Here is a 27365-nt window from a genome sequence, read left to right as displayed (position 1 = left end):
ACCCAGAGCCTCAGTCTTCAGAATCTGGAGCAGCAGCAGCAGCAGCAGCACTGTATACTGGATAAGAAAGCTGAGGGATGGGATCAGCATGCTGAGAATAGGCACAAGATCCTTGAGATGATGAAGAAGGAACACAAGACCGTGAGACGCACACTGGTGCATAACCGAGAGCTGCAAGATCAGCTGGCCGGGCTGCAGGGTGCCTGCCACAGGCTGAGAGCAGTGAGAAGGAGGAGCTGGCCAGCCTCCTGCACTTGGAGCAGCAGGTGAAGAAACATCTGCAGGAGACGCTGGGCCAGCTAGAGGAAAACTTAGAAGAATGGGAAGAGATGGCTGAGTTCAAGGATCTGCAGGCGTTTAGAGCCACTTATGCAGAACATAGGGCCTCCAACCAGCAGCTGACCTCAGAGAAGGAGGCCCTGTAGCAGCACCTGCGGAGGCAGACCCAGCTGCTGAAGCAGGAGCATGTGCAGAGACAGTTGGGGGACCAGCTGGTGCATCAAAATTTACAAGGCACAGAAGTGCCTGGAAGCAACTAGATGTGATAATGAGCAGCTGGGGGCCCAGCTGAGCTTCCTGGCATTCCCTAGGGAAGGTGGAGGCGTGAGCAAAGAAAAAGGGTGAGGAGGTGACGTAATGGTCCATAAGGATGAAAACATTCCACAAACGATGTGGGATTTTTACCTGGTAGCATGATCAGTGGCTAAATCAAAGAGGGCAAAATTCAACCAACAGCCGCAGGAGCAGCAGGGCCCCTGTGAGGGCCTGGTCAAACATGGCAGCCCAGTGCCAGAGAAAGCTGTAGCGACAGGCCCTCTGCCCTAGGAGTTGTGGCTCGCGGTGGTAGAGCACTACACTTGAGCAAAAGGCTCAGGGACAGTGCACAGGCCCTTAGTTCAAGCCCCACAACCGACAAAAAAAAAAAAGGAAATTGTTTTCCAGTTTGGGTATTTTGTTCAAGTTTGATACTTTCAAGTTTTGGTCATGAAGCTTGAACTCATGGCTTGAGTGTTGTTCCTTAGTTTATGTTGTTTTTTCCTTCAAGGCTAGCGCTCTGCCAGTTAAGCCACAGCTCCACTTGCAGCTTTTAGGTAGTTAATTGAAGATGAGAGTCTCACAGACTTTCCTGCCCAGGCTGGATTCAAACCGTGATGCTCAGATCTTAGCCTCCTGAATAGCTAGGATTAACGCATGCGCCAATGGCACCCAGCTTCAAATTTCTTTTGATTAATCTATTCTTTTTTGACTATGCTTGGTCAAAACTACTAACAAATCTATGAATAAGGTGAGTTTACTGTGTTAAAAGAAACTAGTAAAATATTGCAATGTAAACTAGAGCATTCAGTTATCCATAACACAGGACTCTCCAATCAAAAACCACTTTGCCAGAGCCTAGACCATTGAGAGGTATCCACGTGTGCCCCTCATGGCCTCCAAGCAGCCTCTGTGAAGCCACAGCCCAGGGGCACTGGCTTACGAACCCACAGCAACAGGGCTCTAGTTCCAAAAGAAACCAACTGCACCGAGGAATCTCAAGGAAGGACAAAGGAAGACAAAAAAGGAAACCACCAAAGTAAATTTTACCAACAACAGCTACAGCTACAGAAAACGGCAAAGCTTAACTCCTAGGCAGTTAAAGTCCTAGGCACCTTACATTGAGGCCTACTTACCTTAGGCTAATTTTCTTTTACCAGAACATCATGTCTAGATTTCAACAACAAATTACAAGCCATATTAAAAAACGAAAAGTTAGGAGTTAACAGAGCAAATGGAAACATCTCAGATATGTCAGGGAAGCTATAAGTACCACTGTGAAAATGTTAAAAACTTACGTCAATATGCTGAGGGCTAGAATGGCAAAAGTAGACATAAAAGAAGAGATGGATAAGATATAATGCAAGGAGAGGAAAGTCTAAAGAATTCTAGACACTAGCAGGAATGAAGAATGATGGTTTTAAGAGTAGACTGAAGAAAGAGCCAGTGCAGGTGGCTCACGCCTGTAATCCTAGCTACTCAGGTGTCTGAAATTTGAGGATCTGATTCAATGCCAGCCTGGGCTGGAAAGTCCATGAGACTCTTATTTCCAAAGAACTACTCAAAAAAGCCATGTGGGTCAAGTGGTAGAGTGTTCATCTTAAGCAAAAGAAGATCAGGAAAAGTGCCCAGCTCAGAGTTCAAGCCCCAGGACTAGAAAAAAAAAAAAGTACACTAAAGAAAGTAGTGTTGTGGCTCAAAGTGGTAGAGCACTAGCCTTAAGCAAAGAGCTTGGGGAGAGCATCCAGGCTCTGAGTTCAAGCCCCACAACCAAAAAAAGAGGGGGGGTAGACTAAATAGAAAGGGCTCTCCTTTCTCCTCTCTTTCTCTTTTCCCCTCTCCTCCCTTGTACAGTCCTCAGGATGACCTCCCCATCTGCCCAGGCAAATCAGCTTGGTCTCCTGGGGAAATACTCACCAACATCTAGTGCCTCTTGGGGTCCCACCAAACCAGCCCACACCAACAAGACAGCCACATGAGAGCCACATGAGGTCCCAGCTACAATAGACAGCCATGATGAAAGAAAAAGCCAGGAGACACTGGATCCACTAGTCATCAGCTCAGTCAGCAGAGGTTAACAGTGAGACAGGAGACAACAGTGCTGGCTGGGCTCCTAGACACCCTGACCACTCTGTACTATCCTGTCCACATACTCCTCTGATCTCACCTCATGTTTGGAGGATGAAGTGAGGGAAAAGTATTTTTCTTCTGCCAGTCCTGGGGCTTGAACTCAGGGGCTGGGCACTTTCCCTGAGCCTCTGTGCTCAAGGCTAGTGCTCTATCACTTGGAGCCACAGTGCCACTTCTGGTTTTAGTTTCTGGAGTAGTTTATTGAAGATAAGTCTCACAGGGATTTTTATTTATTGTCCTGGCTGGCTTTGAAACGCAATCCTCAGATCTCAGCCTCCTGAGTAGCTAGGATTACAGGCATGAGCCACCAGCAATCAGCTAAGAAGTACATTTTTATGCGGCCCCCTATCAGCCTCTCCATAGCTTTGACGGCTTCCCTGATGAGGAGCAGGCTGCACTGAGATCTGAACTAGGGAGAGCTGCATCCACACTACAGAAACGCATTGTAGACTCTTCTGAAGAGAGTCTGAATGTAGATGCCATTCAACCTATGAGTGGAGCTGACCCTCCCTTGGTAGAAGGCAGTTAGGAAATGACAGGCATCAGATGGGCCTGTGTGTGCCCCTCTTGGCTCTAAGACCTGTTTGCTGCGTGCCGGTCTACAGAGGAATACCTCCACTAAGGAATGACACATTTAATACTCTGAGAAGGCCCACGGGGTGCTCCAATGCAGATGGCTCCCAGGAGCACAGCCAGAGTGAAGGCTGGTACTACGAGCCCATCAAGGGTGCAGGATCGTCTGTCAGAAGGCTCAGGGGACACCCTGGTATGGACCTAAAAAAAATGACAGGATACCCACCAGGACCCAGGTGCTACTGGAGTTCTGAACAAGGTTCCAACCACATGGCATTATGGAGTATTTGGGAGGGATGTGGGTGTGCATCCACAGAGACCTTTTGGGCTGGCCACCCTCTGGCAATGGAGGCTGACAGTGGCACGTCCACACGAGGAACTGGGCTCTCCAGGAGCAAGGGAGCCAACAGAACCCTGGAAAAGCAGACCACTGGGGCATTTAAAAACAGCAAGGGGGCACCTTAGGTACACTGCTAGAGGGAACTCATAGAATGTGGTGTTCCTAATGGCAAGACAGATGGAGTCCACAGAACACAGCTGAACATATATGTATGTATGTATGTATGTGTATGTACATATATACATATGTACCTTTTGGGGGGGTCGGTGGTGGGGCTTGAACTCAGGGCCTGGGCACTGTCCTTAAGCTCTTTTCTCAAGGATAGTGCTCTACCACTTTGAGCCACAGCTCCACTTGCAGTTTTTCAGTAGTTAAGAGTCTCACAGGGGGGCTGGGGATATGGCCTAGTGGCAAGAGTGCTTGCCTCATATACATGAGGCCCTGGGTTCGATTCCCCAACACCACATATACAGAAAATGGCCAGAGGTGGCGCTGTGGCTCAAGTGGCAGAGTGCTAACCTTGAGCAAGAAGAAGCCAGGGACAGTGCTCAGGCCTTGAGTCCAAGGCCCAGAACTGGCCAAAAATAAAATAAAATAAAGTAAAAAATAAAATAAAATTTAAAAAAAAAAGAGTCTCACAGGGACTTTTCTGCCTGAGCTGGCTTCAAATCACGATCCTCAGATCTCAGCCTCCTGAGTAGCCAGGATTATAGGTGTGAGCCACTGGCACCCAGCTTGCTGAACATATTTAACAAGATCAAAATGGAATGAGCAGCAAGTGCTACTGGCTCACTCCTGTAATCCTAGCTACTCAGGAGGCTTCAATCTTAGGATCCAAGTTCATAGCCAGCCTACACAGGAAGGTCTGTGAGACTCTCATCTCCAACTAATGAGCAAAAAGCCAGAAGTGCAGCTGTGACTCAAGTGGAGATCACCAGCCTTGAAAGAAAAGGCTAAGGGATGGCACAGAGATCTGGCCCTGAGTTGAAGCTCTAGTATCAGTACATACACACACGCACACGCACACGCGCACGCACACACACACACACACACACCAGAAGGCTGAGTTTGTACAATGAAAATATCACTTCCTGACTGTTTCCAGATCTACTGTTCTACAGCACAGTGACTACAGTTAAGTCTTTTTTTCTTTTTGGTGCTGATCCTGGGGCTTGAACTCGGGCCTGGACACTGTTTCTGAGATTGTTTGTTGTGGTGGTTTTTGTTTTTTTCTCAAACCTGGTGCTCTACCACTTGAGCCACAGCTCCACCTCTGGCTTTTTGGTGATTAATTAGAGGCAAGAGTCTCACAGACTTTCTTGCCCCAGCTGAAATCCTCAGGTATCAGCCTCCTGAGTAGTTAGGATTAGAGGCATGAGCCACAGATGCCCAGCTAATGTCATTTACTGTATATTCCAAAACAACTGTGAGAAAGGATGGATAAAGTTACCAACACTAAGAAATGATCTGTCTGAGGTACCAATCTGCAAACTGCCCTGCTTTAGTCATGAAACACGGTGTACTGAAAAAAGCACAACAGTACCCCCAAAGAAATGTAATTACTATCCACTAAAAATAATGGTAAAACGTTTCTTGAAAAGGTGCAGATCTGTCTTTTCAGTTTAGTTTCTACTGAGTCTGGCCTTTTGGAAATTTGTTAAAAATAATGCAGTTTCCCTGCCTCATCACCTACCTACAGAGCCTCAAAAAGTCCCCTTGGCAGCTTTGGTTCCATTCTGGAGAACAGTTGACTGACCAAAAGCAGCTAGGGGTGGAGGCGGCTGCCTGGGGATGGCACAGGGGAGCTGCGGCTGAGCCCAGGTGCAGCTGGGAAGCGTCCTGCGGGGGGGGGGGGGGGGGTGTCTCCAGGAGGTGCCCTGGGCAGTATGCAAGATGCCAAAGCATGGTGCTGCTGCTGCTGAGTCAGGAAAGGGTCTGTAAAACGACCACTGACCCCGCTGTCCTTGGAGGTCTGTGGCACTGACAACAGCCAGCCAGTCCACCAGATCACTGTCATTCTGTGCTGGAGGCCAAGGGCCGTTACACCTGGAGCTGCACCTGGAGCTGCACATGACCCTGGAGAGCAACACCCCACCCCCCACACCAGCCCCCAAGGGTGAAGTGGGTCCTGGGGAAATGGCCATGCCCCTTTCCATCCCACTCTCACTGACCAATGGGGTGGGAGGTTCATGCCACGCTTGTACTACGGGGTGCCTTGCACTGCCCAGGCACTCCCTCCTGGCAGACACCCTAAGATCAGTGATGAGTGGTAATTAAGGTGTCCTTCCCACTTCCCAGGCTCCCAGCCTGGATGTCCAAAGAAACCAGACCTAAAATATTGGTTGCAGCCAAGAAAAAGTTGAAAGGATATTAGCAGAGGATCTGTCCTGATGTTACTACAGGAGCAAAGAGGCGAAGAATTAAAACCAGCAGCAATCCTGAGACAACCATTGCTGGTGACTCTAGATTCGTCTGCTGCTCCTGCCACCACCCACTAGTCCTGTCCCCCACTCCCCACATACACATATGCTGCCATCACTAGCGTGGTCTAATCTCATGGCTGAGACCAACAGCCTGCTACAACTCTTGTGTCTAGGTCTCTATCCAACATAAGCAGATGTTCCGACATAAGCAGGGAGGGTTTCCCCTCTGCTAACATGAAGGCTCTGGACAATAGCTCCAGACTCCAGCTAATTAAGCAGCAAGACAGAGAAAATGACAAAACTGAACCGAGACACTGATCAACTGGAACACAAAAGGAATGCTAGCAGAAGCTGGCAATGAGCAGGGAGAGCTGCTCCCCATTCAGACAATTGAGATCCTGCTGTCTGAGAAATTAGACTTATACAGTCCTAGTCCACACACAGCTGGCAACCACACAAAAAGCAAAAGCAGACAGAATGTGGCAGAGGTAGATGTGACTCTACCATTTCCATGCAGCAGAAACAGGTGGACAGGTACAAAACTAGCCAAACACAAAAAAAGTAATGAGGACCTGAAGGAGAACTCAGAACTGGAGGAGAGACTGGCTCTTATGGAGAAGGCCATGTAGTTTGCAATGAAGGAGAGAAAGAACAAGGCAGAGGTGCTCTGCTACAATTTTCTAGCATGTCTGAACCACTGGACAACAATCTGCAATTACAGCAAGCCATTGAGAAGCAGGCATAGATGGAGACACAAGCAGAGCAATTAGAGTTGCTAAAAGAACTACAAGTGAGGACAGATCTAAAGGCTGAATGCCACGCATAAGCAAAACATGGAGCAAATGTTGGATGAGGTTCACAATTGAGAGAGGAGCACAGTGTGAGTCAGGTATTGAGCTGGAAACTAACTTGATAGAAATGACGCAAGCTGCAGAAGCTGCCACCCCCAAAGCCCCTAACAGGGCCACCTGAGGCAGGTGGCAACTCAGCAAGCAGGAACTCGAGAGCCTGGCCCAACAGCTGCATGCCTAGCTGGAAGACAGGGAGAGCCCAAGTTGCCTGAACCTTGAGCAGGAAGAATGGCCACTGTGACCTGGAACCAGCAGTAGAAGACGGCAACATTCTGGAGGCCATGGAGGACAACTGCAACACCATTAGATGTGCAAGGAGAAGCCAACCAAGTTGCAGAATGGAGCTGGTTCATCAAGAAGGAACTGGTTGATGGGTGCTGGTGGCTCATGCCTTGTCACAAAAGCTCATGGACAGTACCCAGGACTAGTACCAAAAAAAACAAAAACCCTGGGTGGGCAGCAGTGGATGATGGTAGAGCTGAGACTGTGCAGTTAGAGACAAGCTGACCCAGCTGCAGGAACAGCCAGACCAATGCCTTGTGGTGGCCTATCAATGACACATGGCCACCTTATCAGCAGCACCTGACCTCTGAAGAGGAAGGAGGCCCTGCACTAGCAGCTTCTGATGCAGACCCAGCTCCTGGGCCAGCTGCAGAACAAGGGGAGCTGCAGGGCAATGTGGGAGCAAGATGGTCTGCCTGCAAGGAGTTGTAGGAGACCTAGGAGCACGTGGAAGTCACCAGAGTAGAACCAGCAGCTGTGGGTCCAGCTAAGCTTCCTTGGCTGTCCCTGATGAGATGGAATAGACAATAAAGGAAAGGGCATGGAGGCTCCCAAACTCAATCTGACCATTTCTAGAGGACCTAGATAGCCAAGAAGCCACAGTGGCATTATTCAGGGCAGATCAAGCCAGGGCTGAGAAAGAACAGGCATGGCTGGGCTGGCAGCTAAGGGAGCAGAAGGTATACTGCTGGTGCCTAGAAAACCTGGCAGCTTTGTCTTGGAGTAAGCATGAACACAAGAGTCTGGTCCCCAAGAGTGGGAGTGACTTATATGTCTCAGTAGATAGAGGCCATATAGGAGTCTATGGAGAAGCTGCAAAGCCACTTCCACAGGCCACCATGTAGATGTTTTTCAAGGAGCAGGTGGACACCACTGGAGGTTATGCTGCCCTCTGCAAAAACCAGATGGCAGTGCTAAAAGAGTGCCAGATGGAGGAGGAAGAGAGCACATCATCTTGCTGGCCCAGGACGCGGAGACAAGCTGGAGCTGCAGGAACTGATGCTGAGGCTTGTGGGTGAGCAGGGGAGGTTCCTAGGAAACTGAAGCTGCCTATGAGGATGACTTTGATGATGTAGAGTTTGCACAAGCAGAGACTGTGGTCATTTCATCCCTCAAGAACCACACAGCACACCATATCATGCCACTACTACCAAATATCCACTACTCCCAGGGACTAGGGACTTGCGGGCTTGGTCAACAATTCCACCCTCCCCCTTCTACTGAGCCAAAGACTGACAGCCAAAACCTAGAGAAGCAGAGCCAGGGCTGCTCCACCTCAGTGCCAATCACCCCAGTTCTGCTACCCCCCACTCTGCCATTGTCTGTCACCCCTTCCCAGTCATCCTTTTATTCTTACAATGCCAAGATTATAACCCCATATGAACATGTGGACACTTTTGCAGACCCTTTGTCACATTTTTTTTTAATGTCCAAGACTGGGATTTGCTTACTGGCTAGCGCTCTACCAACTGAGCAACACCTCCAACCCTAGTCCTCTGCCATCTTAATTTTTGCACTGCTCTTCAAGAAAAAGCCACTGAGGGTTGTACCTACACGATCTCTGTAATCTTATCTGAGTATATTGGAAACCGTGTATACTGGTATTGGATGCAGGAAATTGAAAGGGAATACCAAATTTGAGAGACACAGGGTAAAAAAAGACAAACAACTACAAAAGCAATACTTGCAAAACTGTTTGGTGTAAGTGAACTGAACGCCTGGTGGGGGGAGGGAAAGGGGGAGGAGGGAGCGGGGTATGAGGGACAAGATAACAAACAGTACAAGAAATGTATCCAATGCCTAACGTATGAAACTGTAACCTCTCTGTACATCAGTTTGATAATAAAAATTTGAAAAGAAAAAGCCACTGAGCCACTATCTAAGGACAGAGGCTCCACACAACCAAACAGAGAAGCATACTGGCTAAAGACAATTGGACAGCACTTTCGTCCTTCACAGCCTTTGGACAGGCTCACTGTGGGCTAGGTGAGCCAATCAGCAGGACAGTCCTATATTCAGTAGTACTCCTATATTTTTTGTGGGTGTGGTGATGCTACAAGTGAAACCCAAAGCCTGGAACTTCCCTAGACCAGCTTCACCTTTGTGGCACACTGGAGTACACTGACGGGCAGCTTTCTCAAGTGCTTCCACACAGTTGGGTCCAGCTACAGGCCATGGGAAGGCAGACCTGGGAATCTTCTCAGGACATCCATCTTCATACAGGAACCATGGGGCTGAGAAGCTGGACAACATTCTCTCAGTCCTTATGCCAAATAGGGGCTACCTTTATGCCAAGTGGGGGAAGAGGCTGATGGAAGGTGGTCCAAAATTATAAGGAACCAAGGGAGATAAGTAGTTGGCATGGGAGGAGGCACAGGTAAGGATCATTACAAAAGAACAAATTCTTTACACAGGAACTTGGGGAAGACAGGATAGTTTTACTATATTGTTACATAGTTACGTGAATATTTTTTCAGGGGAAGGAGGAAAGCTGCCATTCCTGGGGCTTGAATTCTTGGCCTGGGAAGTCCTTGACCTTTTGCTAATGCTCAAGGCTAATGCTCTACCTACCACCTGAGCTACCATTCCATTTCTGGCTTTTTGTGTTTAAGATAAGTCTCATGGACTTTCCTGCTCAGCCTGGCTTCAAACCATGATCCTCAGCTCTCAGCCTCTTGAGTAGCTAGGAGCCACCCAGTGCCTGATTCTGGCTGGCGCTCTCTGTGTATACACAAACATACATATACATTATATATGACATATAATATATAATTATGTTATATATTATATTACACTTATAATTATATATTTTTTCTTTTGTTTCAGTCATGGGGCTTGGACGCAGGGCCTGCATGCTGTTCCTGAGCTCTTTTGTTCAAGGATAGTGCTCTATTGCTTTGAGCCACAGTTTCACTTCTGATTTTCTGGTGGTTAATTGGAGTTAAGAGTCTCTTGGACTTTCTTGCTCACTCTGGCTTTGAGCCACAATCCTCAGATCTCAGCCTCCTGAGTAGCTAGGATTACAGGCATGATTCACCAGCACCCAGCTTACAGTTAGTTTTATTATAGGACAGTTTTCATTATATTCTTAGCTACATTATATTTCATTATATGACAGCAGTTACAAGTCTCCATTTTTCAAAATGCACTGAAATATACACAGCAGGAGTAAATTTATAAAGAGTAAATTTATAAACCAAAAGGCCACAATGATGATATTGGGGTAAAAAACAGAATTAAAATTGTATTTAAAAAAATTACAAGTGATTTTTACCCCCAACCCCCAAAAAGCAAGGTGCAGGATGAGGGGATAGCTTAGTCACATGCTTCACGCTAGCATGCAGGAGGCAATGAGTTTGACCTCCAGCTCCACAAAAAATAAAAACTCACAAAACAACAAAAAACAATATGCCCTATAATAATTAGGGAAATGTACATACTATTTGTATAAGGAAACACAAGTGGTGTGAAGGACTTCTTCCAGACTTTGGGATTGGTTTGTTTATAGGACCATCTTGGTCGGGACCATAGTAGTAGGGCTTTTAAATCTGTGTACCTGTATTATGTTGGTAAAATAAAATCAGTAACAAAATCTACCAATGACCAGGAAGCATTTACTTCCACATACTCAGAGTGTGTGTGAGTGTGTGTGTGTGTGTGTGTGTGTGTGTGTGTGTGTGTGTGTGTGTGTGTGAAGTATTCTGTGCTTAGATGAACATTACTAAAGTTGACAAGAACTTAGCAGGAACTCCTGTGGGGAATGCTTCCTGTTTGCAGCAGCATTATGTAACACTGTGTAGCATTGTGTAACAGACTTAAATATGGCTTAATCCTCACAAAGTTTCAGTAAAGTAGAAACATTCTCCTGCATTTCTCATCACAAGCTGACATTTGGTCCAGGATGCTGCACATGTGTGCTAGGTAGGCTCCCTGTAGTCTGTAACCAGAGCCTGGTAACTAAACAGGCACCAGGCCTACTCCTTGACTTTAATTCTAGAGGAAGAGTTAGGTAATTAATCCTATGAGATGAATTCAAAAAGCTTTTGGTTAGATTTTTTTTTTTTAAGGTGCATGTATGCATGATGGTCTTAGGGCTTGAAATCAGGGACTGTCCAAGATTCTTTTTGCTCAAGGCTAGCACTCTACTGCTTGAGCAACAGCTCCACTTCCACCTTTATAGGGGTAGTTTTTTGTTGTTGTTATTGTTTTTCATTGGGAGGTAAGTCTCATGGACGTTCCTGCCAGGCTGGCTTCAAATGGTGATCCTCAGATCTCAGCCTCCCAAGTAGCTATGGTCATGAGCCACTGGCACCCAGAGTTTTGGATTATTTCATTACTTATTTAGACAAAGTCTTGGGCTGGGAATATGGCCTAGTGGTAAAGTGCTCGCCTCATATACATGAAGCCCTGGGTTCGATTCCTCAGCACCACATACATAGAAAAAGCCGGAAATGGTGCTGTGGCTCAAGTGGTAGAGTGCTAGCCTTGAGCAAAAAGAAGCCAAGGACAGTGCTCAGGCCCTGAGTTCAAGCCCCAGGACTGGCAAAAAACAAAACAAAAACAAAGACAAAGTCTTGCTATGTAGCCCAGGCCCTATCAACTTGAGATCCTCCTTCCTAAGACCCCCCCTCCCAACCCAAATGCTGTGGGATTATAAGTGTGTACCACCATGCCTATTTTAAGGTCACTGTAAATTCACACACTATCACACAAAATAGTATAGGAAGAATTGTTGTACCCTTTTAGTCCTTCACCTGTCCTGTCCCTTTAGTCCTGTCACCCTGAGTGGTGACATCCTGCAGAAATGCAGCATGTCACCTGGGAAACAGACAGTCAAAGACTGATCAACAGGACTCCTCTAAATCTGAGCTGCTATTTGAGAAGCACAGAGACATTCTCCACCTCCTCTCCAACCAACTCTCATCTTCTCTCTATATCTGCAATTGTGTCATCTCAAGCATGTTATATAATGGGAACTGCACAGTACAGAACCTTTAGAAATGGCTTTTTCCATTCAGTCATAACTCTGGAACCTACCCAGGTAGTAGTGTGCATCATCCCTTTGAACTGCTGCAATGTCTTCTCTGGGACAAAGTGTCTTTCATTTTCTATAACCATTTACCTACTGAATGACATTAGAGTTGTCCAATTTGGGACTGCTAGGACTATACATATGCAGGTTTTCATGTGAACACAAATTTACATTTCCCATGGACAAATGCCTTGAATGCATGCTGAATTTTAAAGAAATTGCCAAACTTTTTCACACCAGCAATGTGTATGCTCCAGTTCCCCAGCATCCTCCACAGCTCTGGGCACGTGACATCCACCATGTAATATACACTGTCCTCACGGACACTAGAACACATACTTCAGTGAAATGTCTCCATCTTTTGTCTGCAATCTTACACGTTTTTTTGTTGACCTTCAGGAGCTCTTTGTATGTTCTAGACACTAGCTCTTGCTCAGATAATGTGGTCTGCAAATATTTTCTCTGAGTATGTAGCATTTCATTCCAGCTTCTTACTCCATCACTTAAGACAGCACCCCACCCCACCCCCTTCAGTACTGCTTGGCTCTTGCTTGGCTTTCCTGCTCAAGACTGGTATTTTACCCAAGCCATACTGCTAGTCCAGTATTTTACTGATTAACTGGAAATCGAATCTTTTCTGCATAGGCTGGCTTTGAATAGGAACCTTGAGATGCTTAAGACTCCTCTGAGTAGCTGGGATTACAGGCAAGAATCCTAGGCACCTGGCAAGGGTACTTGTTTTTATTAGCATGTTAGTTGTATAAGAAGGGTTTCATATGGGGCTGGGAATATGGCCTAGTGGCAAGTGCTTGCCTCATATACATGAAGCCCTGGGTTCGATTCCTCAGCACCACATATAGAGAAAACAGCCAGAAGTGGCTCTGTGGCTCAAGTGGCAGAGTGCTAGCCTTGAGCAAAAAGAAGCCAGGGACAGTGCTCAGGCCCTGAGTTTAAGGCCCAAGACTGGCACACACACACACACACACACACACACACACACACAGAAGGGTTTCATTGAGACATTTCCACAGAAATATTCAATGTATCTCATCAACCTTACCTCAAAAGTTTGTATTTTAGGGCTGGGGATATGACCTAGTGGCTAGAGTGCCTGCCTCGTATTCATGAGGCCCTGGGTTCAATTCCCCAGCACCACATATACAGAAAATGGCCAGAAGTGGCGCTGTGGCTCAAGTGGCAGAGTGCTAGCCTTGAGCAAAAGAAGCCAGGGACAGTGCTCAGGCCCTGAGTCCAAGCCCCAGGACTGGCCACAAAAAAAAAAAAAAAAAAAAAAAGTTTGTATTTTAACAAAGTCCAGTTTATCAGTTTCTCCCTTTATGGAACAGGCTTCTTGTATCTTGTATCTAAGAACTCTGCCCAGCCTAATATATTTTTTTCTCACTAGAAGTTTTGCATTTAAGTCCCTCAGTTACTTTTTACATGAGGAGGCAAGTTTAGGGTAGGTTCCCTTTATGCCTATGGAGTACCATCACTCCAGCACCATTTGCTGAAAGGTTGTCCTCCCTCCACTTAACTACTTTTCTGTACCTTTGACCAACATCAGAGAGTGGTTCTGTGTGGTCTGCTTCTGGGTACACAATTCTCTTCCTCAATCTGTGTCAAGTCTCTCTGCTCTTTTGGATGCAGGAATAATACTTGAAATCAGGCACCTTAAGTGCTCTCATTTCTTTTTTTCAAGTCTTGCTGAGAATTCAACAGAAATTGTTAGCCATTCATTTTCATGTGGGGGGGGGGGGCTGGGAATATATATGCCTTAGCGGTAGAGTGCTTGCCTTGCATGCATGAAGCCCTGGGTTCAATTCCTCAGCACCACATAAACAGAAAAGGCTGGAAGTGGCGCTGTGGCTCAAGTGGTAAAGTGCTAGCTTTGAGCAAAAAGGAAGACAGGAACAGTGCTCAGGCCCTGAGTTCAAGCCCCAGGACTAGCAAAAAATAAAATAAAGCAGAGAGAGGCAGAAAGAGGCAGAGAGACAGAGAGAGACAGAGACAGAGAGACAGAGAGAGAGAAAGTCCTGGGCACTGTACCTGACCTTTTTTGCTCAAAGCTAGCATTCTACCACTTAAACCACAGCTCCACTTTCAGCTTTTTAGTAGTTATTTGGAAATAATAAAGAGTCTCACTGACTTTTGTGCCCAAGCTGGCTTTGAACTGTGATCCTCAAACCTTAGCCTCCTGAGTAGCTAGGTATATAGGCATAAGCCACCAATGCCCAGTTCCATTCACTGTTTTTTGTTGTTGTTTTGTTTTGTTGGTCATGAGGCTTGAACTCTGGGCCTAGGTGCTGTCCCTAAGCTCTTTAGCTCAAGGATAGCACTCTACCACTTATGCCACAGCACCACTTCCAGTTTTCTGGTAGTTAATTGGAGATAAGAGTCTCACAGACATTCCTGACGAGGCTGGCTTTGAACTGTGATCCTCAGATCTCAACCTCTTCAGTAGCTAGGATTACAGGTGTGAGCCATCGTCACCCTGCTTCCACTTACTTTTAATAGTTACAGAGCCACTCAAGTTGCCTATTTCATATTGGGTGCCCTGCAATCATTTGTGCTTCTGGAGGCATTAGTTCATTTATATGACCTTAGGGAAAACTGACATATTAGCTGTGCTGTGCTTTCCTGTACAGGACATGTTTCCCCTCGTTCAGCTCTCTGATGTCTTTCATGTCTCTCCACTTAACTATATCTTCTCTGATAGCTTCAGTTTTATACAGCTTTCAGCTATAACAAACCCTATACATGGTTTACAGGATTTATACTTAATTGCTTTGTATTTTAAGCAATTATAAATGATACTGCATTTTTCATTTGGGCATTTATATATCAGTAATCACATATGAATGGGTACAAGATTTTTTTTGTCAAATTTTCTGCACTGTTTATTGCATTCTCATGGATTAAGCTGTTGGGGTCCAGCTTTATGGACTTCAGGGTGAAGGGCATTGGAGAGCACCCCCAAGACGCCGCCCTTCCCCCCAGCCCTGGGGAATGCGGAAGCAGGCCACGGTTCTCTGGGTCCGGAACCAGAGGAACCAGCTTTGCAAACAGCCCCCAACTTTCTCACCAGCCCATGCGCCCCCAGTCTCTCCCTGGCGTGGCACTTTCCAGTGACGTTAGCTCATGAGGGGGTCATGTGACAAGCTCCCAGCCTATCAGCGTCCTGGCCAATCGCCTTCTCTTGCTATCATTAGTCCTTGCCCCCACCTTAATAAATCAGATAGCTCTTGAAGCTTCTCCGAGACCCGCGTATGCCTGGCTTTCTTTACTGGTAAGGAGGTGGGCAAAGCGTTCTCGTCCAGCCACGTGCACGTGAGGTCAGTGCTGGCTCCCCCGCCCCATCCTGGCCTTACCTGCCGGCCGGGTGACCAGGGGAGAGGGTGAGAAAGGGAGTTGTGAGAAGCGTAGCTGAGCCTTGATCCCCACGCCAGGGGAGGCGAGCCCGACATTAAGCCAGTCTTACATCCTTAAAACAAACTCCACGATACACACAAACATACATATACAGAGAGACATACACACACACATGCACACATACACATTGTATGTATGCTGGACTAGGTAGTTGAAATCAGGCATTTGAGTGCTCTCCTTGAACTTTGCTCAAAGTTAGTGCTTTACCATTTAAGCCACAGTTCCACTTCCAGCTTTTTGGTAGTAATTAGAGTCTCATGGGTTCCCTGGTTGGGCTGGCTTCAAATCCCAATCCTTAGATCTTGAATTCCTGAGTAGAAAAGGATTGCATGTGTGAGCTACCAGTGCCCAGCCATGATATATACTTTTTATATAAATACAGCTGATAGGGCAGAGGTAAGGCCATCAGTTTTTTGTTTTTGTTGTGTTTTTTTTGGCCAGTCCTGGGCCTTGGACTCAGGGCCTGAGCACTGTCCCTGCCTTCTTTTTGCTCAAGGCTAGCACTCTGTCACTTGAGCCACAGCGGCACTTCTGGCCGTTTTCTGTATATGTGGTGCTGGGGAATCGAACCCAGGGCCTCATGTATACAAGACAAGCTCTCTTGCCACTAGGCCATATCCCCAGCCCCAAGGCCATCAGTTTTTCTGCTATATACATTTGGCTAAGTCTGAGCTTGTCTGAACATTCTGTCTTGTGAGGCTGCCCATTACTAGTCCTCTAGCTAGAGGGAATAAAATAGCCTTTGCTACAGTTTCAACTGGTGCAGTCAGTATTCTGGCTTGCTGGCCTCTTCAAACCTAGCTACATGAGATGAAACAAGAGCCTCATCAAGGAGGAGACAGCAGACCTCGGAAGTGGCCATCTCTCTCCACAGAGCCCACCTCCACTGCAGGAAATGCACAGGCATCAGGCAGGCCATGGGTCTGGGAACAGTCAGCAGCAGGAGAGATTTGTAAAGTCAGTGTGCACATTTTGTTCATGGAACATGAATTCTTAATAGAAATCATAATTTTGGGCTGGGAATACAGCCTAGTGGCAAGAGTGCTTGCCTCATATACATGAAGCCCTGAGTTCGATTCCCCAGCACTACATATATAGAAAATAGCCAGAAGTGGCGCTGTGGCTCAAGTGGTAAAGTGCTAGCCTTGAGCAAAAAGGAGCCAGGGACAGTGCTCAGGCCCTGAGTTGATGCTCCAGGACTACAAAAAAAAAAATCATAATTTAATTTTCATTCTTATCTTTGCTTAATATAGAAAACCTTGATTTTTCTTTTTGGCCAGTCCTGGGACTTGGACTCAGGGCCTGAGCACTGTCCCTGGCTTCTTTTTGCTCAAGGCTAGCACTCTACCGCTTGAGCCACAGCACCACTTCTGGCCATTTTCTGTATATGTGGTGCTGGGGAATTGAACCCAGGGCCTCATGTATACGAGGCAAGCGCTCTTGCCACTAGGCCATATCCCCAGCCCGATTTTTCTTTTTAATGAATGTAGAAACATGAGAAAACTGGATGGACATGTTAGTAATGTACTATGGCATTTTATATTTGATGGTGCCGTACTTTTAATAAAACAATTTTTTAGTGGCAATACTGATTTTTTTTAAACCAGAAAGATGAAATCACAATACCTTATTGATTACTTATTACAAAAAAATAAGGGAAAAAATGCCAAAAAAAAAAGAGGAAGATGGCACTGTCACAATAGGGAGGCACCCCAACTTGCTCCAACCAAATAGTGAGCTGGGAACTCCAACACCCAACACCCCATCAAGAGTCCAGCAAACCCAACAACCAGAAACAACAGAGAAACACAGGAAATGAAAAAGAACAAAAAAACAAGAGCCTATAACCTGCACGGAGCCGGAAAATTTCCGGGGTGCTGCCCCCCTCCGCCCCCCGGCCCTAAAAGGGCCAGGCTTGGAAAGGGGACCCGGTGCTGGTAAACGAGACCACCAGACCGTCAGCGACCAGAGAAGCAACAGCCGAAAAGTCACGCCAAGAGAGCAGAGTCCAGACAGCAGGAGCTCCACGAGCCCCAGATGGAGCACAGACCAACCAAGACAGACAGAGGCGCGGGACCAGAGGCACAGGACCGAACGGCTGGGAACAAAAAACAACAGCAGGGGGGAACTGGGCAGCGCAGATGGGGAGAGCCGGACGGGAAGAGCCGGGACCGCAACCACCAAACGACCGATCGCCACACCCCAGCACCCCAGCCCCAAAAAGCCCACAGCAGCGCGGGACACACACACAATCCAGGATCAGTAAGTTCCCCATTGCCCCCCCCCCCAAACAGGAGACCAGCTCTAGCAAGAGACCCAAAACCCTACAAAGAAGCTAGAGCTCCCTCCCCCTCCCTACCCCAAGGGAACAAAGGAGCCCCCATATCTTGCGGCTCTAGGACCCTACAGCCTCTGGGAGGACACAGGAGCTAGCAGAGGCAGAGCAGCGCCCAAAAAAGTGACCAGGAAACACCTTAGACAGGCTTCCCCCAAAGCCCAAGCTGGGGAGCCTGAACCTGTCCGCACCAGCCCCTCCAGCAGGGGCCTGGGGACTGGTAGGCCTTGGAACGCCCCCTGAGGCGCCCTGGTCCCCACGGACTTTTTGAACAACAGTCACAGGCTTGCTGATGTGCAATACCAGCCCAGCAGGGACACCTGGGCCCACCTCCTCACAGCGGAGGCGCAGAGAGCTGTGGGCACCAACCCACACCCAGACACTTGAACCTGCTGGGGTCCACACATACCGCCCCCCACAGCAGAGTCGCGAGAGGACACAAGCACCCTCCAACACCTCAGGGCAGCACACCCCCAAAGGAAACACTAGAGCACACACGCACGTGCCCCACGGAGGGCCGGAGTGGGTCAGCATCCTAGCCCTCCAGCAGGAGGATCCCCTGCCCAACCCCCCGCAGGAGCCCACAAGTGGGCAAGCTGCCCCCTCAGCAGCAACACCCGCTCTGATAGGCACACTCCACACAGGTGGGTGGGCCACCCCTCAACAGCAACACCTGCTCTGACAGGAGCACTCTGCACAGGTGGGCAAGCCGCCTCTCAGCGGCAATTCTCAATCTGAGAGGTGTGCTCCTTTGACCACGGTACCTAGTGGGAAAAAAATCAAAGAAGAGAAAAGTCTCCATGCCACGTTGAATCACCGACCCGCTAACCCCCATCAGGGGCACACTAGGGTCAGCACAACACAGTGGCAGGGCACAGTCCTACAGAGAAAGACACAGAACCTACCCACCTAAGTGCAGTGAGAGTGACCACCTTGGCAACAACCGAGATGGTCACGCTCACCCATTGGGCAGTAAGGTTCAACAGCCAAACTCAAACCTAGAGCCAGGACACAAACAAGTCTCCACTGACAGACCAGCGGGAATCAGCACAAAGCCAAGCCAAGGTCGCCACCTACAGATCTCCAGATGTGCAAATTACAAAGAAATATTACAAATTTCATGAAAGGTCAAGCCAACTCGCTAGTTCCAAAAAGTAGTACGACTGAAGAGGAGATAGAGAATAAAAAATCAAATAAGATAGAAGAAATGATCGAAAGCCTCAGGACTGAATTCAGAAAACAGATACAGGAGCTTAAAATGGAAGTCTCGAAAAATCTACAGGAAATCAAGAAAGAAATGGAAGCAAAAATGGATACAGTACACTTCTCCATTAAAGAAGACCTTAACATCCTGAGAAACGAAATGCATGAAAAAAGATTTAAAATACAACTCTTTAAAAGAAGAAATCTCCACGATGAGAGCTGATCTGGCAACAATAAACAGCTCGCTGTCATCCATAAACACCACACTCGAAGCCACATCACAAAGAATTGATCATATCGAATCCCAAATCTCTCTTTTGGACGACGATGCAGCTGATAAGGACCAGAAAATTACCACACTCCAAGAAATGGTTAAACTCCAGGGCAGACTAATCCAGGAGCTAGTGGACAAAGACAAGAGATATAATCTGTGTATAATTGGAATAGATGAATGAGCCGAGTACCAGAGCAAAGGGCTACAACATATTTTCAATAGAGTTATTGCAGAAAACTTCCCCAATCTCACAAGGGACCTCACCCAAGTAACGGAAGCCTATAGGATGCCTGGCAGACCAGACCCTAGAAAATCCTCGCCCAGGCACATAATAATCAAGATTTCAGATCTCAAGAATAAAGAGCAAATTTTGAATGCAGCCAAAACGAAGAGCTATATTACAATGGAAAAAGGATCAGAATCACAGCAGACCTCTCCACACAAACCTACAACACACGAAGAGCGTGGAAGAACACAATCCAAGTCCTCCAGGTCAACAATTGCCAACCCAGAATTAGATATCCAGCAAAACCAGAATTCACCTTCGAGGGAAAACCAGATCTTTCCATAGCAAAGAGGATCTAAAGGAGTATGTGGGGCTGGGGATAGGGCCTAGTGGCAAGAGTGCCTGCCTCGTATACATGAGGCCCTGGGTTCGATTCCCCAGCACCACATATACAGAAAATGGCCAGAAGTGGCGCTGCGGCTCAAGTGGCAGAGTGCTAGCCTTGAGCAAAAAGAAGCCAGGGACAGTATTCAGGCCCTGAGTCCAAGCCCCAGGACTGGCCAAAAAAAAAAAAAAAAAAAAAAAGGAGTATGTGAATGAAAAACCAGCCCTACAGCGAATTCTAAGAGGGGAGCCCCACCCAACAGAAAACATACAGGACCCCCAGACAGAAACAGAAAGAAACTACAATAGCCAGAGCCCAACAGGAAGAGCAGCTCAATAAAGACAAGAAAAAAGGGAAAGGAAAAACAGCCTAACAGGAAAATGGAACGGAAAAAAACACTCTTATCCATGATCTCTTTGAATATAAACGGTATAAACTCTCCGGTAAAGAGGAGCAGACTGACAGAGTGGATCTGTAAACAGAAAGTTGCTATCTGTTGTCTTCAAGAGACCCATCTTACAGCAAGGGACAACAACAAGCTCCGAATGAAAGGATGGAGCAAGATCTTCCAAGCAAACCCACCTACCAAAATGGCAGGAGTAGCCATCCTGATTTCAGACAAGCTGGACTTCTTATTAAAATCAACTCAAAAAGACAAAGAAGGGCACTGCATTTTAATACAAGGAAAAAATCCAGAATCAAGACATCACGGTGATAAATTTATACTCACCAACCAAAAGAGGCCCTACATATGTCAAGCAAATTCTCACAGAATTACAGAACAAGAAAGACCCAAACACAATCATAGTGGGAGACTTTAATACTCCACTCTCTCCAAGAGACAGATCCAACACCCAGAGGATTAGCAAAGGAGCTGAAGACCTAAATAACACCATATCCCAAATGGATCTGATAGATCTGTACAGAGTCTTTCACCCTACAAAGACCCAATACACATTCTTCTCAGCAGCCCATGGAACATACTCCAAAATAGATCATGTAACAGCCCACACAAAGAACCTCAGCAAATACAAAAGTATTGACATCATCCCATGTATTATATCTGACCACAGTGGAATCAAGGTAACCCTCAATAACAAAGGATACCACATAGACTATACAAATACTTGGAGACTAAACCCCTCACTTTTATCTAACACTTGGGTCAGAGACCAAATTAAAGATGAAATTAACGAATTCATAAGCCACAACGACAATGAAAGTACATCCGTTCCATTTTCCTGTTAGGCTGTTTTTCCTCTCCCTTTTTTCTTGTCTTTATTGAGCTGCTCTTCCTGTTGGGCTCTGGCTATTGTAGTTTCTTTCTGTTTCTTTCTGATTGAAAATAGAAAGACCATTCAACAAATAAATAAAACTAAAAGCTGGTTCTTTGAGAAAATAAATAAAATTGACAGACCCCTTGCAACACTTACAAAAAAAAAAAGAGAGAGAGAGAAAGAGACTCATATCCGTAAAATCAGGGACTCCACCGGAAAAATTACAACAAATACCCACAATATTCAAACAATCATAAGGAACTATTTCCAGAACCTCTACTCACTAAAAAATAATAATTTTACAGAAATGGATCAATTCTTAGAGAAGTATAAAATGCCCAAACTAAATCAAAAAGAAATAAATCAACTAAATAAACCAATAACTTACAGCAAGATACAGGGGGTAATCAAGGGCCTCCCAACAAAGAAAAGCCCAGGCCCAGATGGATTCACCAATGAATTCTATAAAACCTTTAGTGAGGAGCTGATACCTATACTCCTCAAACTCTTCCGCGAAATAGAAACAGAGGGAAAAATCCCAAACTCATTCTATGAAGCTAATATTATACTCATCCCCAAACCAGGCAAAGACCCAACAAAAAAAGAGAACTACAGACCAATATCACTAATGAACACAGATGCAAAGCTCCTCAATAAAATATTAGCTAACAGAATCCAGAAACTGATCAAGAAAATTATACATCATGACCAAGTAGGCTTCATCCCACAGTCACAAGGATGGTTCAACATCCGTAAATCTATTAATGTAATTCACCACATAAACAGAACTAAAATCAAGAATCACACTGTTATCTCAGTCGATGCCCAAAAAGCCGTTGACAAAATACAACATCCGTACTTATTAAAAGCTCTGGAGAGAACAGGAATAGATGGAACATTCCTTAAAACAATAAAAGCCATATACAACAGACCAACTGCTAATATCGTATTAAATGGGGAGAAACTAAAATCATTCCCCCTAAACTCAGGAACAAGACAAGGATGCCCACTCTCCCCACTTCTTTTCAACATAGTGCTGGAATCCCTAGCCATAGCAATAAGACAAGAGGAGGACATCAAAGGGATCCACATCAGCAAAGAAGAAATTAAACTATCCCTATTCGCAGACGACATGATCTTATATCTGAAGGACCCAAAAAATTCAGTCCCCAAACTCCTACACCTAATAAACCATTTTGGCAAAGTAGCAGGATACAAAATCAATCCACAAAAGTCAGCAGCTTTTCTGTACAGCAGCAATGTACAAGCAAAAAAGGAAACTATGGAAATAATACCATTTACAATAGCTAAAGAAAGAATAAGTTACCTAGGGATCAACCTAACCAAAGACATGAAAGACCTATTTGATGAGAACTATAAAAATCTAAAAAGGGAAATCAAAGAGGACACAAGGAGATGGAAAGACCTCCCATGCTCATGGTAGGCAGAATCAATATAGTGAAAATGGCCATATTGCCCAAATTATTATACAAATTCAATGCAATCCCCATCAAGATCCCAGCTACGTTCTTCAATGAAATAGAGAAAGCAACCCATAAATTCATATGGAACAGCAAAAGACCTAGAATAGCCAAAGCAATTCTAGGCAAAAAAAGCAGTGCAGGAGGTATCACAATATCAGACTTCAAGCTCTATTAAAGAGCCATCATAACAAAAACAGCCTGGTATTGGTATAAAAACAGACCTGAAGACCAATGGAATAGAATTGAAGACCCAGAAATAAAACCGCACTCTTACAGTCAGCTGATATTCGACAAAGGAGCTAAAGACATACGATGGAAAAAACATAGCCTCTTAAATTACTGGTGCTGGGAAAACTGGGCAGCCATATGTAGAAAACTCAAAGTAGACCCTAGTCTATCACCATGCACCAAGATCAACTCCAAATGGATCAAGGACCTCAATATCAGACCTGAATCCTTGAAACTACTGAAGGACAGAGTAGGAAAGACGCTAGAACTTACAGGCACAAGAAGGAACTTCCTGAATAGAGTCCCAGGGACACAACAGATAGGGGAGAGACTCGACAAATGGGACTACTACAGAATAAAAAGTTTCTGCACAGCTAAAGACATAGCCACCAAACTAGAAAGCCAGTCAACCATATGGGAAAGGGTATTTACCAGCACAGCAACAGACAAAGGCCTAATATCCGTCATCTACAGAGAACTCAAAAAACTAAGCCCCTCCAAGCCCAGTAAACCAATTAGGAAATGGGCAAAGGAGCTAAAGAGAGACTTCACAAGAGAAGAGATAAAAATGGCAAAGAAAATATATGAGGAAATGTTCAACATCCCTGGTAGTAAGGAAATGCAAATAAAAACAACCCTGAGATACCACCTCACCCCAGTTAGAATGGCCTATACTCTGAACTCAGGCAACAACAAATGCTGGAGGGGGTGCGGGGAAAGAGGAACCCTTCTCCATTGTTGGTGGGAGTGCAAATTAGAACAACCACTTTGGAGAACTATGGAGGTTCCTCAAAAAGCTCAACATAGACCTACCCTATGACCCAGCCATACCACTCCTAGGCATCTATCCTGAACAACAGGTCCCAAGATATCAAAAAGATATCTGCACTTCCATGTTTATCGCTGCACAATTCACAATAGCCAAAATATGGAAACAACCCAGATGCCCCTCCACAGATGAATGGATCCAAAAAATATGGTACCTATACACAATGGAATACTACATAGTGATTAGGAATGGTGAAATATTGTTATTCGCAGGGAAATGGTCAGAACTTGAACAAATAATGTTGAGTGAGACAAGCCTAGAACACAGAAAACAAAGGGGCATGATCTCCCTGATATATGACTGTTAAGATGGGGTGACAGGGAGACAGTAAAGACCAGGTCTGTGAAGCCAAAAACCTCTTGTCAAATACCATTTGGTATTTCCCACAGGTTTGGGTCAGCGACCCTACATTATGTAACTAAAACCAAACAACTACTCAACATATAAAGGTCAAAAATAGACCTCTCAGTGGATCACAATAGCTCAAAAGCTATATATGTATGTTCATATAAGACAAGTATAAGCAAACTCTTTTGTTGACGTGACCTTTAAAGTCCTAGGTGAATTTCCTTTGGCGTAGGCCACGTGGCTACTGTATATGTTTTTGGTACACTTTGTTATATATATATATATACACACACACACACACACACATATATATATATATATATGTCTACCTGATCTAGGGAAGGGAAAGAAAAACAGGGTATAAGATATCACAAGAGGGCTGGGAATATGGCCTAGTGGCAAGAGAGCTCGCCTTGTATACATGAAGCCCTGGGTTCGATTCTCCAGCACCACATATCTAGAAAATGGCCAGAAGTGGCACTGTGGCTCAAGTGGCAGAGTGCTAGCCTTGAGCAAAAAGGAAGCCAGGGACAATGCTCAGGCCCTGAGTCCAAGCCCCAGGACTGGCCAAAAAAAAAAGATGTCACAAGAAATGTACACACTGCCCTACTATGCAACTGTACCCCTTTTGCACAACACCTTGTCAAAAATTTTTTTTAATTAATAAATTTTTTAAATGCCAAAAAATAGGAAACCATACAGTTCACTTATGGCCTAGCGTGGGCACAGCTGTCAAATCCTTCCATGATGTCACTGACCTGATAACCCATGCTCAGGACCAAGGCAAGGCTTCACTGAGAGTTACAGAACAGTTACTGTACCTGCCTGCAATCTGTTATCTAGTACATAAAGAAAAAGGCAGCCGGGGGCTGGGGATATGGCCTAGTGGCAAGAGAGCTTGCCTCGTATACATGAGGCCCTGGGTTCGATTCCCCAGCACCACATATACAGAAAACGGCCAGAAGTGGCCCTGTGGCTCAAGTGGCAGAGTGCTAGCCTTGAGCAAAAGGAAGCCAGGAACAGTGCTCAGGCCCTGTGTCCAAGGCCCAGGACTGGCAAAACAAAACAAAACAAAACAAAAGAAAAAGGCAGCCAGTCTTGAGTATAGTGAGCTCCAACCTGACAGTTCTGGGTGTTCCATGAGGACCAGCTCACCAACTTCCAGAAGTGTGGAAGTTGTGACGCAGACAAGGGCTGTCCTCACCTTCCCGCCCCACCAGCTCTTCACTGTGGTCCAAGCCAGGCCCTTGCAGCCATGCTGAGGGTATGGGGCTATGTGACAGACATTTTTAAGCTTTAGAACACTTTTGTAGTGTGGTGGAAATAACCAAGAAGTAATTAAAAGGCAAAGGAGTGGGGAGGTCAAGTATTTTTTTCTCATGGCAAATTCTCAAAAGTGTTTTGGTACAAAACCAGATTTTCAGTTTTTTGGGGTTTTTTTGTTTTGTTTTGTTTTTTGGTCCTGGGGCTTTAACTCTGGGCCTGGGCTCAGTCTCTGAGCTCTTTTGCTCATGGCTGGCACTTTACCACTTTGAACCACTTCTGGTTTTCTGGTGGTTAATTGGTGATAAGAGTCTCATAGACTTTTCTACCTGGGCTGGCTTTGAACTGAGATCCTCAGATCTCAGCCTCCTGAGTAGCTAGGATTACATGTGTGAGCAACTGCACCTGCCTAGATTTTCATTTTTATAAATGAAACAGTGATATTTAAAATCCAGATCTACCCTGATGCAATTTCACTTCCACTGCATTTGTTGCTTATTATTTAAGCTATGCATCGTGCTATCTTCTGTCTGTGTGTCACATCTTCACAAGCCCATTTCATTTTGTAGACTTGAATGACAAACTGTTTCTCATCTAAGTACGCTCAGAGTTAAATGTTGAAGAATACTGTGCAACGTTTACCCAATAAAGTCTTTGATTTAAAACAAAAACAAGAGCCTCAAGACTTGACCACAGGTCTCATCCTATGATCAGTCCTTTTATGCTATCCCATATATAAGATCCTGGGCCTGGGAATATGGCCTAGTGGTAAAGTGTTCACCTTGTATACATTAAGCCCTGGGTTCGATTCCTCAGCACCACATATATAGAAAAAGCCAGAAGTGGCACTGTGGCTCAAGTGGTAAAGTGCTAGCCTTGAGTAAAAAGAAGCCAGGCACAGTGTTCAGGCCGAGTTCAACCCCCAGGACTGGCAAAAAACAAGCAAAAGATATATAATTGACAGTAGGAGTGTGTGTGTATGTGCTGCACACACGGGTACTAAGGCTTGAACTCAGGACCTAGGCACTGTCCCTTAACTTTTTCACTCAAAGCTAGCACTCTACCAATTGACCCATAGCTCCACTTCTGGCTTTTTGCTAATTAGATATGGGTCTCGGGGCTGGGGATATGGTCTAATGGCAAGAGTGCTTGCCTTGTATATATGAAGCCCTGGGTTCAATTCCCCAGCACCACATATACAAAAAACAGATATGGGTCTCATGGACTTTTCTGCCTGGGCCAGTTTTGATCCTCAATCCTCAGATTTCAGCCCCCTAAATAGCCAGGATTACAAGCATGAGCCACTGGCACCTGGGCTGTCTGTGAAGAGAATATTAATTTCAAAAGCTCTTCCCCTCATCATTTTCCCCCCCACAGTGCTCAGAATTCAACCTAGAGTCTTGTGGATGTTAAGCACATGCCCAGGGCTATATCCCTAGTTTCCCCTACTTTTTTTCCCCCCCTATCGGTCAGGAGCTTGAACTCAGGACCTGGGCTATTCCTGAGCTCATTCTACTCTGAGCCACAGCTCCACTTCCAATTTTCTGGTGGTTAATTGGAAATAAAGAGTCTCACGAGGACTTTTTTGTGCTGGCTGGCTTTGAACTATGATCCTCAGGTCTCAGCCGCCTGAGAAGCTAGGATTACAGGTGTGAGCCACTGGGAGCCCTTCCATTGGCAAACCTTCCACTGCCTGGTGATTCCATGTTCTCCAAACACTGCAGTGCAACACATTGCTCAGGCTGCAGTGATGTTGGGGTAGATAAGCCTTCTGCATGTAAAAGTATAGCACACAAAACTATGTCCAGGGCTGGGAATATGGCCTAGTGGCAAGAGTGCTTGCCTCATATACATGAAGCCCTGGGTTCAATTCCCCAGCACCACATATATAGAAAACGGCCAAAAGTGGCACTGTGGCT

General features: G+C 45.8%; 1 protein-coding gene and 1 long non-coding RNA gene across 4 annotated transcripts in view; one reads left to right on the top strand and one right to left on the bottom strand.

Annotated features, from left to right (window-relative positions):
• The window catches only part of Ccm2 (CCM2 scaffold protein), a 62311-nt gene that overhangs the window by 12688 nt on the left and 22258 nt on the right, over nt 1-27365 (bottom strand). The gene's annotated exons all lie outside the window — the stretch shown is intronic.
• On the top strand, nt 12717-13902 carry LOC125346634. The gene is made up of 3 exons (XR_007209986.1): nt 12717-12934; nt 13173-13232; nt 13462-13902. It is a non-coding gene; the product is annotated as an uncharacterized LOC125346634 (long non-coding RNA).

Source organism: Perognathus longimembris, chromosome 2, assembly GCF_023159225.1.
Source record: "Perognathus longimembris pacificus isolate PPM17 chromosome 2, ASM2315922v1, whole genome shotgun sequence".
NCBI classification, from domain to species: Eukaryota; Metazoa; Chordata; class Mammalia; order Rodentia; family Heteromyidae; genus Perognathus; species Perognathus longimembris.
This window is presented reverse-complemented; position numbering and strand designations above follow the sequence as displayed.